This window comes from Chaetodon auriga, chromosome 12 (assembly GCF_051107435.1).
Source record: "Chaetodon auriga isolate fChaAug3 chromosome 12, fChaAug3.hap1, whole genome shotgun sequence".
Taxonomy (NCBI): Eukaryota; Metazoa; Chordata; class Actinopteri; order Chaetodontiformes; family Chaetodontidae; genus Chaetodon; species Chaetodon auriga.
Window position 1 is genome coordinate 17424032 of NC_135085.1, and position 14136 is coordinate 17438167.

Below are 14136 nucleotides of genomic sequence, written 5' to 3' on the forward strand. Positions count from 1 at the left end.
TGATGTTCTAACCTTAGAAACCATTAAGTTGGAGAACCACTATAGCTTAAACAGGCTTCTTTATGAGAATCTTCACACAAGTTAAGGCCTGTACCTGCACCTTAAAACTAAAATATTACTTAAAGGTAGGTTAATAATAATATTTGTTCAACATATGGTATTAGGTATGAATGTATGCATGTATAGTTGTAGATGTGGGTACGCTATGTAGGCACAGAACATGTATGTACTGTGTTGTTGCAGACTTATGTATGCCTGGATGAATGACTCATGATTCATTCTTTTCACTTTGTTTGCATGCTCGGTACAGTTTGTGATGTACCAGTTCCTTTTCCTCCCGTATGTTTTTGTCCTCTCAGCCGAGCAACAACCTGATCTGAACTTTTTCTTCCTTTCCTCTGAACCAAACGGTGCGTATGGTAATTTCCTGACGTCACCTGGCGGCTCCGTCGCCGTGCGCAGATCAGCTGTGGCTGAGCAGAGCGAGCCGAGCTGCTGCCCGTGGTGGTGTTGTCGGAGCCGGGGACGCGAATTTACCCACAGAGCCGCTTCCGTGTGGGTCAAGGTAGGCATGCATGCACCGTTTCTGTGTCCTCACCCTCGTCTAAAATCACATGTCATGAGAAAGCGTAGTAGTGATCGGATTAGGGCTGTTGACGCTCTCCGGAGGATGGTCGCCCCGCAGCCTGCTGTGGGTCCGTCAGCGGGGCTGGAAGAGATATGCGACTTAAAGTTAGTTTCATCAGTGATTTTCATGCAGCATTAAAGCTGCTGCTGGAGAAACCGCACATGATCTTTGAGAGGGAGGTAATTAATGTATGACTACAGGCAGCTGCGTGTAATCAATTCGTAAGACTGTCAGTAAGCCTGTTTGAGTGCTCCAAAAAAAAAGCACGAATAACGATTTTATAACGTGTTTTCCTCATTTTCTTGTCTTATTTGCGCACATTACGCACGTTTGCGTAAATGAACAAGCCATGCTTAATGCCGTGGCCGTCAGTGATGCTCGGCCACATTTGTGCGTGCAACTCTCCTACATCCGAGCGCCTAATTAGCCTTTTAATTAACCTATTTTGCAGTGTAGCATGAGCGTTAGGGTGAAACTTTAGTGAAACCTGCAGCAGAGAAGAAGGCCACTCAAATCACTCATCTTACGGGTGTTTAAAGAAATGCCTGCGGTGCCTCGAAATGCTGATAATGCATGGTTTTGTTGTTGTTGTTTTTTTATTATTATTTCATCTTCCAAAATGTCCCTGCTGCTGATTCATCATCGTTAACGAAGTCATGTGAAGTACATCTGGAAACAGGCGACTAGTTTACACGTTTGCCTGCTGAACGCCGTCGCAGTTGCCTAAGGCTCCGTGTTGAAACAGGCTTCAGCAGCCTAGATAGTCATATCAGATAAGAGTGACAGGGAGATGCATTTGGCGGTTTGTCATTGTAATTACAGGCAAACCAGTCTGTCTTGACCACATCAAATCTAAGGACTTGTGTTTCATGTCCCAAAGGTTGCATTCCTCATGTCCCCATTGCCTCCTCCTGTACTTTCAAAATGCCATCAGAGCTAAGGGCAGTTACATGCACGTTACAAGGTCCTACACTACAGCAGAGCATGTCCATCTAACCAGGCATCCAAGATACTGAAATACTGAACAGCTTTTCATGATAAAGCAGCCCATTTTTGCTTTAAATATTTGCAGGCATGATAAGAAATATTGCCTAATTGTTGCTATTAACTGCAGATTTATCATATCCGACATTCATGGTTTTCCTCTGCGGTTAAACATCCCGTGAAAAATAACCATCCGCTGAAGAGAAACATGGCTTTGAGTCAGACAGGTAGTACAGTATCACATGAGGGCGTGCTCGGTGGGTTGTGAATTTGCTGGGTGGCCTGTCTTGCCTGGAGCACGCGCAGCCCTGTCAGAGAGGGCAAGGGCTGGAGGGGTCAGGGGGCTCTGAACGCTGACCATCTGGCCCTTGGGGGGCTGGTTTCCTCACTGGCTGTCTTTGTTCCCAGCGAACAATTGGGACTTAATCTGGGAGGAGATAAGTAAGGCCCCCGTGACACCACTCCTGCGCTCGGACAGGTTTCTCTCTTTAGCCTTGAAGGAGACATCTCTGTCCCAGGATGCTTTGTGAAGGTTGTGAGTTGCTGAGGTTTGCCAGTGGGGAGTTTCTTTGTGACTTTGTGACTGACTGTGGCGTCTTAAGCTTTAATTTCTCAAACATGAGTGATAAACCGGCTCTGGGAATACTGCACGAGAGTTGGTTATAGTTTGAAAACAGATATTTGTTACTTAAATCGGTCAGACCTTCATTATTTCCCCTTTCTTGTACGCTGATATACGCATGTAGGTCCTCTCCTTGTTGACAAAAAGAAATTCAGGTTAACCAAAATTAGAAAAAAGGGTGATGTAGTTATGGCTCAACCTCAAAATCTGCCGTCTTTAAAATAATAATTCATCTTTTTAGCCGGCTCAAAAGGCTGTTTTCTCTGGCTATGATAATGGTCCCCTCTCTATTTTTACCCATCGGCTCATCCACGGTTGTTTTATTGTGCACACGACCTGCTGTGAGGCAAAGAGGTTTTCCAAAAATGCATCATGTCTTTTGTCATATGAAAAAGCTCCAAGCTGTGGACGGATGACTATTTCATATCCATTTGTACATAAGGCAAATTGTCACCAGGGTAACAGATTGATTTATTTTCTCCCATTATTCCCTCAGTATGATTTGGAGCACATCAGGACTCCTCTTTTGCTGTCGTGCCTTGTGTTTGCTCAGTTGGCCCTCAGTGTTTCTGCTTTATTTTCCGTGGGGGGAAAAAAAGAAGATGCATGTTCTTATGAAATTGAGTGTTTTTCATTCGCATGTTCTCTAATTAAAGCTCTCTGTTATGACAAGCTAGCGTGTGATAGATCGCTCGGATGTGTATTTAGTGTCATAACACAAGAAGGCCTACATAACGATTGATTACCAATCCAGTCAGTAACAAAGAGGTTTCAGTTTCTGCCCCAGAAAGATATCACCCTGAGGATTGATCAGTGAGGAAAAATCTTTCACGCGAAAAAAAAACACCATCTCAGATGATTCGCAGTGCACGTTCAGATCACAAACAAGCAGGCAGATGCTTCTCTTGATCCTTTCAGAGTCACTTCTTAGTGACTGTGGGCCTCTCTGATCCGGAGTACAGATGGTACAAAATCCCAACCCGGCAGATCAGTGCTATTGTTTCACTCTTTTTCTGAGCGCAGTGGTAGAGGACCCAGAAAACAGGTGGTCCTCAAAATAGGCATCATTCATCAAGCTGCTGAGGCACAAATCAGGACCATCTTTTCAAAGTTTTTCCTTATGTTGATCCAAAAATACATAATTAAAAAGCAGCGATGCAGTAGTTTTAAAATGCTCAGTTTCAAGCAAAAGCACATAATAAGAAAGTAATAGCAAAATGCAGTGATGATATCAAATTAAAAGTATTCATAATGTAAAATATGGCCTCTGTCTACTATTATTTTCTTATTACTATCTTTGCATTAATGTCTGATCAGCATTTCAATGTTGTAACTGTTGGAGGCAAAGCTAATTCTAGCTGCTGTAATCTGTAAGAATGCATCATTTTTCATATATAGATCATATATTTTGTAGTAGAGAGTATAGAGTGTGAATATGAAGTCGCATCAAATAGAAATGCTTAAATATAAGAAAATGGAGAATTGAAAATCTATTTTTTAACACAACTAAATGTAAACATTTCACCGCTGTCAAAAAAAATAATAGAGATCCATTTCACACATGCATACCAAATGTAAACAAATCACAGAGAAATTGTGCTTTCATTTCACTACCCAGCAAGATATTTTATCATTCAGACCAAGGTTCATTGCTTTAGCAGTAACAGCTTCGAATGTAAGTCAGCATCATTCAGTTGTGTGTTTTGAAAGAGGTGTGTTCCACATGGATGCTTATAAACTTTGAACCTGCCCTTCTTTCTATATTGAGATCGAAGGCTACCAGGAACACCATGTTCACTTGTGTCTATTTAAGAAAGAAACATTTACAGGCTGTAATGGTGGTGCGGGGGTTTTATGTTTTTCTTTCTGGAGCAGAAAATTAGATGTGCATGTGATGAAATGAGCATCCATTCAAACGCGGTCATGTGAATGGTTTGCTTTAACTACCTTGAACCACTTATTCATCCAAAACCAGAATTTTAGATTTACGTGATGTTTTGCTTCTTGCTGTTTTGCCCAGATGATTTCCACAGAGAAAAATGCATCAAAGGCTCTGAGAAAGCGCTCCTCTTCTCCTGCCTTGGCCTTTTAAGTCACCAAACCCCTCTTCAAAAAAAAAAAAAGCAGCATGAAAGAGGAGGGAGGGAAAGCACAGATAAAGTCTGGAGAGGAGCAGGGGAGGCTGAGGACGGCAAGTGATGGGAGAGGAGGTTGAAACAGATGTGGGAGTGATGAGGAGTGAAGCAAGGCAGCTGGATGCAGGCAGCGAGTGAGATACGGGGCTTTTTACCCGAGCGTCACACTTGTGGCTGGACAGCGTAGGGAATGGACATGGGCTAAAGGTGCAGGGTGCGTAGGTTGGAGCAAAAAGTGAGACAGTCTGTATGTACTGTATGAAGGTGCATGACACAGTTGACAATTGGATCATTAAAGCCAATCTCACAAAGGCCTCCGCCCCTCCCCCGGCTGAAAGGGGATGTCAAAGGTCTGTGACCTCTTCCATTTATGTGCATTGATCCCTCTGGTGGGGGTGGGGCTTCCTTCTCAAAGCCCTCCACCATCAGCTGTTATATCTTAGTTTCACCTGCAGGAAGCGGAACAATTATTTCATTTTGTTTTATTCCCTTCAGCCCTTTCTTTTTAACTTTTTTTTTAATTACAGAGAGTTTAGTGTCTTCACTCGAGTCGGAAGTAAACTCAAATGTGTCCAGATACAGGATTAATTGATTTTCTTTTCGAGTGTGCTATTGGTTAGAGCTGAAACAATTAGTCAATTAATCAATCAAGCAATCAAGAACATTAATCAGATACAGTTTTAATTGTAAATTCTAATCATTTAAGTAATTTTCTAAACAAAAATCCCCCAGAGTCTCATTTTCTGAGCCTTAGCAGAGGGATTGGTCTGAGGTTTTTGACTGTTGGCTGGACATTTCTTTCTACTATTTTCTGACATCTCATTGAATAAACTATCAACTGATAAAATAAGCAACAGATTAATTGAATATTACAATGAGTTAGCTGCAGCCCTGTTGTTCCAGAATCCTGGAAGCAAGGAAAATGGAGGAGCTACTCACAGCTGGGAAATCAATTTAAACAGCATATTAGATGAAGATGTAGCTGATACAGCTTGAAAACACTGAGCCTTTTGCCTCCTCGTTGTTGGCTCTCACTGGCTGTAGTGTCCTCAAAAGTCACATTTATCTTGTTTCATTTCTTTTCATTACAAAACAGGGACAATTTATTCAATGAAAATATGTACTGATGAAAAAAAAATCATGCAAATTACTATGTAGCTTCAACCTGGGAACCAGCTTGTGTTTTTATGGAAAAATTTAGTAATTGGCAATTCATTAACTCTGCATCTTAATTCCAGAACAAACTCTTCTCCCCTAAATGTCTGACCATGAATTTGTGCTGTTGGGTGTGAGTCCACTTCACGCCTCAGCGTTTATTGCCTGCTCAGGAATGAAGGGGAAAGGGAAAGGCTGTGGGGATGAAATTCCTTTAAACACAGCTAATGTGGCTCTTAGTGACGGATTAAAGGAATTTACAATGAGGAAGGTAGGACATGCAGTACTTGGGAGTACAGCCAAAAAGACTGGACTGAACGCCCAGCTCTTTGTCGTCAGGGAGGCTTGGGGTGCGTTTGTGTGTGCGTGGGTGTGTATACACATTTATGCATGAGTGGAACAGACCCCGGTAGATGGCATTTCCTGTTGTCCTGTTAGTTATCTCTGATTCTGACATGCAAGGCAGGTTCTTATCTGTCACCGCTGGATCTTCTGGCTGACTAACCCAAAGACTCGCTGAACCCAGTCCCCAGTTCATCAAAGCCCTCTGTGTCTATAACAATAATGACGCTTATTCCTTTTCATTAACTCTCTTCATGGCACTGTCACAAAGTATTTTATAAAGGCGTCTAAACAGACTGCTGAAAAAATCACACGAAGTCAAAAGCTCCAAATGTGTTCCCCCATGGCGCTCTTTTTCTCTGTCCTCCCACCCCCAGATCAAAGCTGAACTGGCTCCCTGACAGAAATGAATGAACTTATCAGGACGTGGCCACAAGTCGTTCGTCAGGAAGCGTGTCCGAAGCAAAGTCAAAGGGTCGCCATGAAGCGAGAGTACATTTGTGTGTTCGTGTTGTGGACACTGACGACAAGATGTAGCAGAGGCAGCCAGAGCGGGACTTTATTCAATGAACTATCATGCACAGATGTTCAGCACTAAAGTTCTGTCCTGTCTTTGTTTATATACTTCTGCAGAAATGCATGCACACACGTGCACACATGGAGGCATGTCATCATCCTGCAACCAAGATGATATGTCAGAATTACAATTGCTCAGTTTACATCCCGCGTCCTGTTATTGCAAATGTTACAGGTCACGGTGACCTGAACCTTCACAGGATACTTACTGTCTAAACACTTCCAGGAATTAGCAGTGCATATTGCATAAACAAGTTCTACCACAGTTGCAGGGGAGTGATGGCATGTCAGGATGAAGGAGGAATTTCGGTCTTTTGACGAGTTGAACTCTTTCATATGCAGCCGTAATAAACAAATGAGGCTCATAACCCCGACACCTGAGTCCTTGCATATTGCATGGAGTCACAGCAGAATGGTGGCGTTAAGTGGCTTTTTTTTGTGGGCTCCGTTTCATCAGTGTGAGCACATGAAGAGCAAAGTGTGCACGCAGCTCCATAGAGAGCACTTAGTGATAATATATCCTCATTCTTGCCATTGAAACCTGGAAAGCATCCAGCTGAGAAGCCCTTCTTGCACAGTACTGTTGTGGAACAGTGTGTTCTCACAGGGTGTACTGTTGTCCCCCCCCACCCCACCCCCGCCACCCCCTGTGCAGATGCCAACCCCTGTGGAACAGTAGTACAGAAATGAATGTTTCAGCTTACATGTTCTTTTTAAAGAGTACAGTGTGTGCCGTGCCTCGGGCTGGATCATAGTGCAACAGTCTGAAGGAAAGTTCACGGGTTTGAGGTTTAGTTTGATCGTTTTGGCCTCTTCTACTAGGGTCAGTTTTTTTTTTTTTTCTTCCTTCTTTTTTTGACAAACACAATTTGAGTAATTCATCACCATATTGCCTCTCTATCTATTGCTAAACGTGGTAGTTAGACACACCAGTGATCATTCCTCTGCATTTTACTTTTATCTGTCCTCCAACACTTTTCAGAAATCCTCTGTCCTTGATTAAATACCACAATCTGTGAGAAACAACTAGTTAGTACAACAGAGACGTGTCTCATATTGGTGATGGTGAAATTAGTTTGCACTCGTGTCTAGATTTGAAGTCGTGTAAAATGCTACTCATGATAGATGATTAATTGTAATAAATGTACAATTTTATTGCAGTTCCAGCTGATGCATGTGGTTAATTTTGAACGTTGTCTTTGGTGTTGTTGTTGTGAAGGAACAGGAAGTGTGCTAACAATAGCTGGAAGCGGTCAGGCTTGTAGCCAGATTTCTCACTTCACCACAGCAGCATCGTTGCCTTTGCCTACATGTATTGCCCCCATATCTCCCTCCCTATACACACACACACACACACACACACACACACACACGCACACACACAGGACATTCACTCTCTCTCACTCTCCCTCTCTCTTCGTATTGAAGCACAAGGTCAGCGTGTGCCAATGCTGCCAGGGTTTGTGGGGGAGAGAGAGCTCTGTAGCTGAAGGCTTTTCCATAGGCTGTCATAGATTGTCCAAGGCTACGGTGACCAAGACCCGGGCCTCTGCTGCGAGGACTCAGCGTTCCTCTGTGGCGTTGTAGGTCATTCATGTCGCTCTCTCTCTTTTGCTTTATTCATTCCCTCTCTGTGCACATTTGCAGCCCAAGCACAACCAGCACAGTACATAGAAAAGTCGATAGCACAGTCTTTTATTTGCATTCAGTCCTTTTCTTAAAAGGATACATACAGAAGGGTGACAAAGGGCAGGAAAACCCTGAACAAATGGGTGGGGAAACATGCCAAATGCAGGACCCCGCACGGGTAATGGAGGATACTGAATGATGAAAATGAAAATGCGGTGAAACGTTTGCTATGGTCTTTGTAATCACCTCATCTAAACCCAGCTGAGCAACAGTTTGGATATTTTTGAGCAGAATGTCTGATGGAGCTCTCCACCTTCATCATTAAAACACCAGCGCGTTCGTCCCCGCAGTAGATTTCTGAGAGGATCTGTGCCCAGCCGTCCTCAGTTTGGCTGTATTTCAGTTTTTTTCTTTAATTTCTCTCCCATCTGTATGTTGTCTGTTTTGTCGCAATTTGATCTGATAAGAAAAGTCTCTCTCTCTCTCTCTCTCCTCTGAATGAATCACGGAATATGTGGTTTAGACAAACTTGCTCTGTGTGTCGGCATGATAAGCAGTACTTTTTTATCCGCGCTTTGCTGCAAGATCGTTAAGTAGGAACATTTTGAAATTCACTTTCGAATGACCCACTTATCCATTTACTTCTCATCTTGTTATTCAAAATCACTTTGCACCCAAGTGTCTTATTAGATATTACTTCTCCCTGGTCATTTTCCAAGGAGCCCTGTGTTAATGATCACATCTGTCCATTAGTAAAATATCTCATCACTCAGAGGGATCAGTGTAGGATGAAGTACACCAGACCTGAATAGGGTTTACTGTCACATTTTCATTTTCAGCAAGGTTTGTGTGTGGGGTCGAGCCCTCCACAATGGATGGCCCTGCTTCCATTGTCCCGCAAAGACAAAAGGAGTCCTGCTGATGCTGTGGCTCTTGCTGCAGTAAGGAGGACTGATGGGATTTAAAGTGTGGGTCCTGTCACCGATGGCAACCTGGTGCTTATTAATCGGGAGGGTCGGGGGGTGATGGAGGAGATGTGGCAAGAGAGTGACGGGGGTGGGGTGCTGCTGATGCAGCAGTGCCGCCTGGGGTCAGGAAGAGGGGGCATGATGGATACAGCTGATCGCCCGGTGAGGAAGTTTCGAGGGAAGGGGGAGGAGGCTCCTTCGTCGGGACATTAAGGAGCTTCTTTGTCGCGGTGTCACTCAAAAAGGATTCAAGGTGGCTGAGACTTTTTTCAGGGAGGAAAAGAAAGGAGAGGTCCTATTGTGAAGGTGGATCTCTCTCTGGACGCCTGATAAACACAACAGACCTCTTTCTTATGGCCTCTCCATGAGAGCTCCTGCATGGCCGTAATTGAGTTAGTGTGTCAGTTGTGGGAACTTTTCAGGGAAGCTTTTTGACTGAACTTTAAGTGGATCGCCTCTCTTTTGTATCTGCGCCTTTTATGTTTATTCCTTTAGTCTTTCCTTAAGGTATCCAAAATGTTTAGTGAAGAGCCTCAGACTCAGACAATGGATGTCTTTATCTTTAGCACGCCCGCTACATTTCTAATGAGTCATGCAACGATTTGCTGTTTTCTGTTTTAGGTTAATCTGCTAATTAATTTATCAATTAATGAAGGACTTGTTCAGAAAATCTCAGTTTGATCCCTTCATATGTCTTGTTTAGTCCAATCAGGAGTCCAAAGATATTTAGTTTACTTTGACATAAGATAAATAAAAGCAGCAAATCCTGATATTTGAGAAGATGAAATAAGGCATCGGCTTGCATTTTTTTCCTTATAAATGGACTTAAAATGATTCATTGATTAATGAATTAATCGACAAATTGTTTCAGCTCTGGAGTACTTTTGAAATGTGCTGATAACATTGAATATGAAAAAGGCTCAATATCTCCTCATTTAGTTAATAATTTTGGTAATTTATCCAGGAAAATGAATTAATTTCTTTTCTAAATGTTTTTACATACACAAACATACAATTTCCAATCATTACTAAAAATGAATTCATTATTTGTGGGTTTTAAATGGAGCTTTTCTTTGAGGGAATAGCTCATTCTCTCTGTAGTTAGCTCTACGTTACATAGTTCTTTCAAAGAAACTTTCTTGGAAATAATCGGGAGAAACGTGGAAATTTGGTGTTGTCAAAAACACATTGGTTGTTGTTTTCATGTGACCAACATTCCACACTTGATACACTCGTGGTAATATGTGAGCCTGCCTCTTCCATGCTTGATGAAGAGCGTAAAATGTGGTTGAAAGCCCAGAAAAGCTAATAAATGGATTTTTAGTTGAGGTTATTTTGTCAAACATACAGTATGTTTTGGTATTGATACCAAAACTGAGGTGTCGTAATGGTGCCGATGTTTAAAAATGCCAAACAATATGAAGCCCTGATGTGTTTGAAATGTTCGCTGACGCGGCGATTGTCTCTGAAATCCCCCAGCAGTATCACATGCTCAGCTCCTCAGTTTGATTGACATGTAATGTGGAGGCAGGGTGGACTGCAGCTCAAGGCAGCTCCTGGAAACAGAACCTGACCTCTTTGCTAGTTCTGTCATCTGATAAGAGCCAGTGTTTTGATAGCGTTGGCCCTCTCAACGTGATCCATGGCTCTCCTTTTACACCCCATTACAAATCGGCCTGTCTAAACAACAGTTTATGGCCGGGACAAGGCCTGGTCAGCCATCATCAAAGATCTGCTCTGGGATGAACCATTAGGTGTGGACCAGATGTTAGAAGAAGCTGTGGTGATGGTGGAGGATCAGCTTCTATCTCAGAATGGGATTAGGTAGTGGCTCATATGTAATAAGTTTAATTTTCTTGAAAGTTTCATACGAGGTTAGGGATGATTGCTCCAGTCTTGGAATAAACATGCGAATGCATTTTGACCAGTTTAAATCCTGCTCGTGTTTTTAAGCTTTTTTCCTCCTTCCCTCATCGTGCCCTTTACCATTGACCGGGGTTTGACCGCTGCCACTGACAGCTTTACAGTATGAAATAGAACTCATTGTTGTCTTATTCAATATGACTTCCCTGAATAAGTCCATAAATGCATTAGGGTCCTGTGTCTCTCCCTGTTGTTCAGACTTAGGTGAACTGGCGTTCAACCCGGCAGCGTTGTAAAATGCAGATTGGGTTCACTGACAGGCCTTCCATTTTATTACACAGTCATGAACAGCGTTGTAAACTGTCACTCGTCCTTCACTTTCATTCACTTATTCTGTCAGGGATAACGGCCATGAGAACTGATCTCTCAGCTTACCGATCATGTTATCAAAGGACTGGCAAGGCATCCTGGAATTTGACCTTTTTTGTGGCCAAGATGCCTAAAATAAGCCCATCAGTTTAGATTTTGCATTTAAAAAGATATTTTTGCCATTGCAAAGGATGAAATCAGGAGAAAATGATTAAATGTATGTTCACTGTGATCAAACAAAAACATTTTAACGAGCAGTCATCCAGTTGTTTTGATCAGCTGTGTCAAAAACCTCCGGGAAGGCATTATTCTGAGTTGAGCCGAAACAATTACTTGATTAATTGATTATTCAATCGACAGAAATCTCTCACTATTTTGCCATTTGATTAATTGTTCCAGTGATTTTCCAAGCAAAGGTGCCAAACATTGTCTGGTTCCAGCTGTGTATGCTGTATTCATTTAACTCCATGAGTAAAAACCTACACACAACTCAATGACTGCTGCATATTTAGCAACAACAACAAACGTTGCCTTCCGAGTAACATGCTGGAATGTTAGTTTTGAGATACATTACATATTTTTACTGTAAAAAAGTGTTAATTGTTGAGCTGGCTGCTCTTAACAAGACTTGTTTTCCATTTTGTGCCGCCTCAGTTATCCGCTCGGTCGGCCTGTGCCATTAAGTGATGCTGGCCTTTGTCCGCGGCAGAGATTTAGTTTAAGGTTAAATGCCTTGCCCTTAAACCCATCCGCTGGGCCAGAGTGTGTGGCAAGGTCACCACTCCAATCAACCTAGTGTTAACACAAAGCCAGCTTGTCCCCTAATGAATTAGCGCTACAGTTCCTCGGCGAGTCGCTACACCGCCCTCCAGCCCCTCGCAGGCCTTCCCAGCCCCGCTGCCCTTTCACACGCACCCCCAGCCCCTAATTTTGAAATGAGTTTTATAACTGGACAGTAAACTTCCAGTGGCTTAATGATGATGACTTCTTCATCTGCCCAAATGCTCCTTTTGTCCACCCCTCCTCAGGCCCTGGACCCTGCCCCCGTTCCCTCTGGTCACACCAGGCCTTAAACCCTGGTTCACCCCACTTTATAGTTCCACAGATAATCCCCTAGAACACACACACACACTCGCACACACACACACACACACACACACACACACACACACACACACACACACTCCCTCAGGCTATTATCTCCACTGAGCCCTGCTCTGTCTCCTTCTCCCTCTCTTTCTCTCTGTTGCTGCCGACTTCAGCAATGGCATTCAGCTGGAATGTTTGCCTTTGTTTGTGTGGCCCACTGGAAAGCCATGAATGACCTTAGCTCATCTGCTATCCTCACTAGCACCGATTTGCACTTCAGGGCCCAGCAGGTAGTCCCGAGGAGCGGGAGGAGGGGGTTTTCGAAGAAGGTTGCGGGGCTTTTATAAGGAAATTAGAGCAGTGGACTGCCACCCGGATAGTAAACAACAGTGCGAGTCCTCACACCCTTGGCGTCAGGTAGCTCACGTGAAGCGGGTAGAAAAGGGAATTCTGCTGCGGGAATTTTCACATGGTGGCAGCTTCGTTTTTTTGTTTTGTTTTTTGACAGTTGAGCTGCAGGATTGTTTTCTTATTATAAGAGTCAGACGTGCTAATTAGCACCTCTGTTGCTGTACTTCCTCCCCACCTGATGCTCATCTCTCATCTCTGGATTTGGCGGGTTGAGCCTCGTCTGCAGAACTTTAACTACAGCAGCAGAGCCTCATCAAGTGGAGGCCGTCCTAATCTGTGAAGTTACGTAGGGTCCCTGTTCTAACCATCAGGTCTTTGGCGACTGCTGAGTCAGCTAAGACAAAGCTGTGGCGCTCCTAAGAAAGGAAGAACCCCACTCCCCCTACATTTAAGAACTCCGAGCCCAGGATCTCCCAGAACCCCCCACAGCTGATCATGTGACTCGTCTTTCCTCAGGTGGCGGTGGCAGGGATACTTCCCCTTTGTCAGGGACTTAAGCAGGAGCTCAATGCAGCGGTGAAGGATGGGCTCGGGGGCGGGCAAGCATTCAATCCACACTCTTTTGTTTTTTTGCACAGTGTCTTTTGAGGCCAAAGAAAATGCTGGGTTTACTCATTATCTCCGTTTTAAATGGGCTATTTAAGACAGACCATGTCAAAGTCAGGGGCTTAGAGATAAATCACACTGACAGCTCCTTTCCCCCAGTTGAACTTGTGGCTGCGCTGGTATCAGATGGATCCCGTACAGTTAACTTGCAATATTCTTCTCATTTAAAAACATCTCGCTCATGTGTCCCGTGTGTGGTCTAAACCAGCAATAGCCGGACGCATTTCACAGTCAAACTCAAGCCCAATGTTTAGACAAATGTGGCTGATTGAGAGAATTGAGTGCATGAAAGCCCCGTAAGGACTAATGGAGGCCCTGATTGGCTCGCGTGGTGGTTTACAGCAGCCCTCACAGTCACTTCGCCCTAATATAACCATTGGAGGGGAGGTGAGAAGAGCTGCACACAACCTGATTAAAACAACTGTTGACTGTGTCTGTGGTAATGAACTGGAACATCAGTCACACGGCTCAGTGAAGCAAGGAACCAGGCCAGTAAGAGTTAAGATGTTTAAAATGAGGCAAACTATTATTATTTTGTGTTCTGAAGTAGGTGTTTTCTGTGTAAATGCACACAAAAAGCCAATTTCTGGACAATTCTACATTAGCCTTTTTTTCTGTCTCTCAGTTTTAACTCTTTTTTTTAAAAAAAATCTGTCCTGAGTGCACCATCAAGTAGACGTGAGAGACTCAGACCTACTGTTTACCTGACAAATTCTTGCCGACTTGAGATTAATTAGTCAGGAGGACGAGGGGCACAGA

At 43.4% G+C, this 14136-nt stretch overlaps 1 protein-coding gene across 2 annotated transcripts in view; it reads left to right on the forward strand.

Moving 5' to 3' along the window:
- Window positions 1-497: 497 nt before the first annotated feature.
- The window catches only part of greb1l (GREB1 like retinoic acid receptor coactivator), a 41270-nt gene continuing 27631 nt past the window's right edge, over window positions 498-14136 (forward strand). For both annotated transcript variants that reach the window (XM_076745655.1, XM_076745658.1), the window contains exon 1: window positions 498-565. The gene's annotated coding sequence lies outside the window, so the exon portion shown is untranslated. The remainder of the gene's footprint in view (window positions 566-14136) is intronic.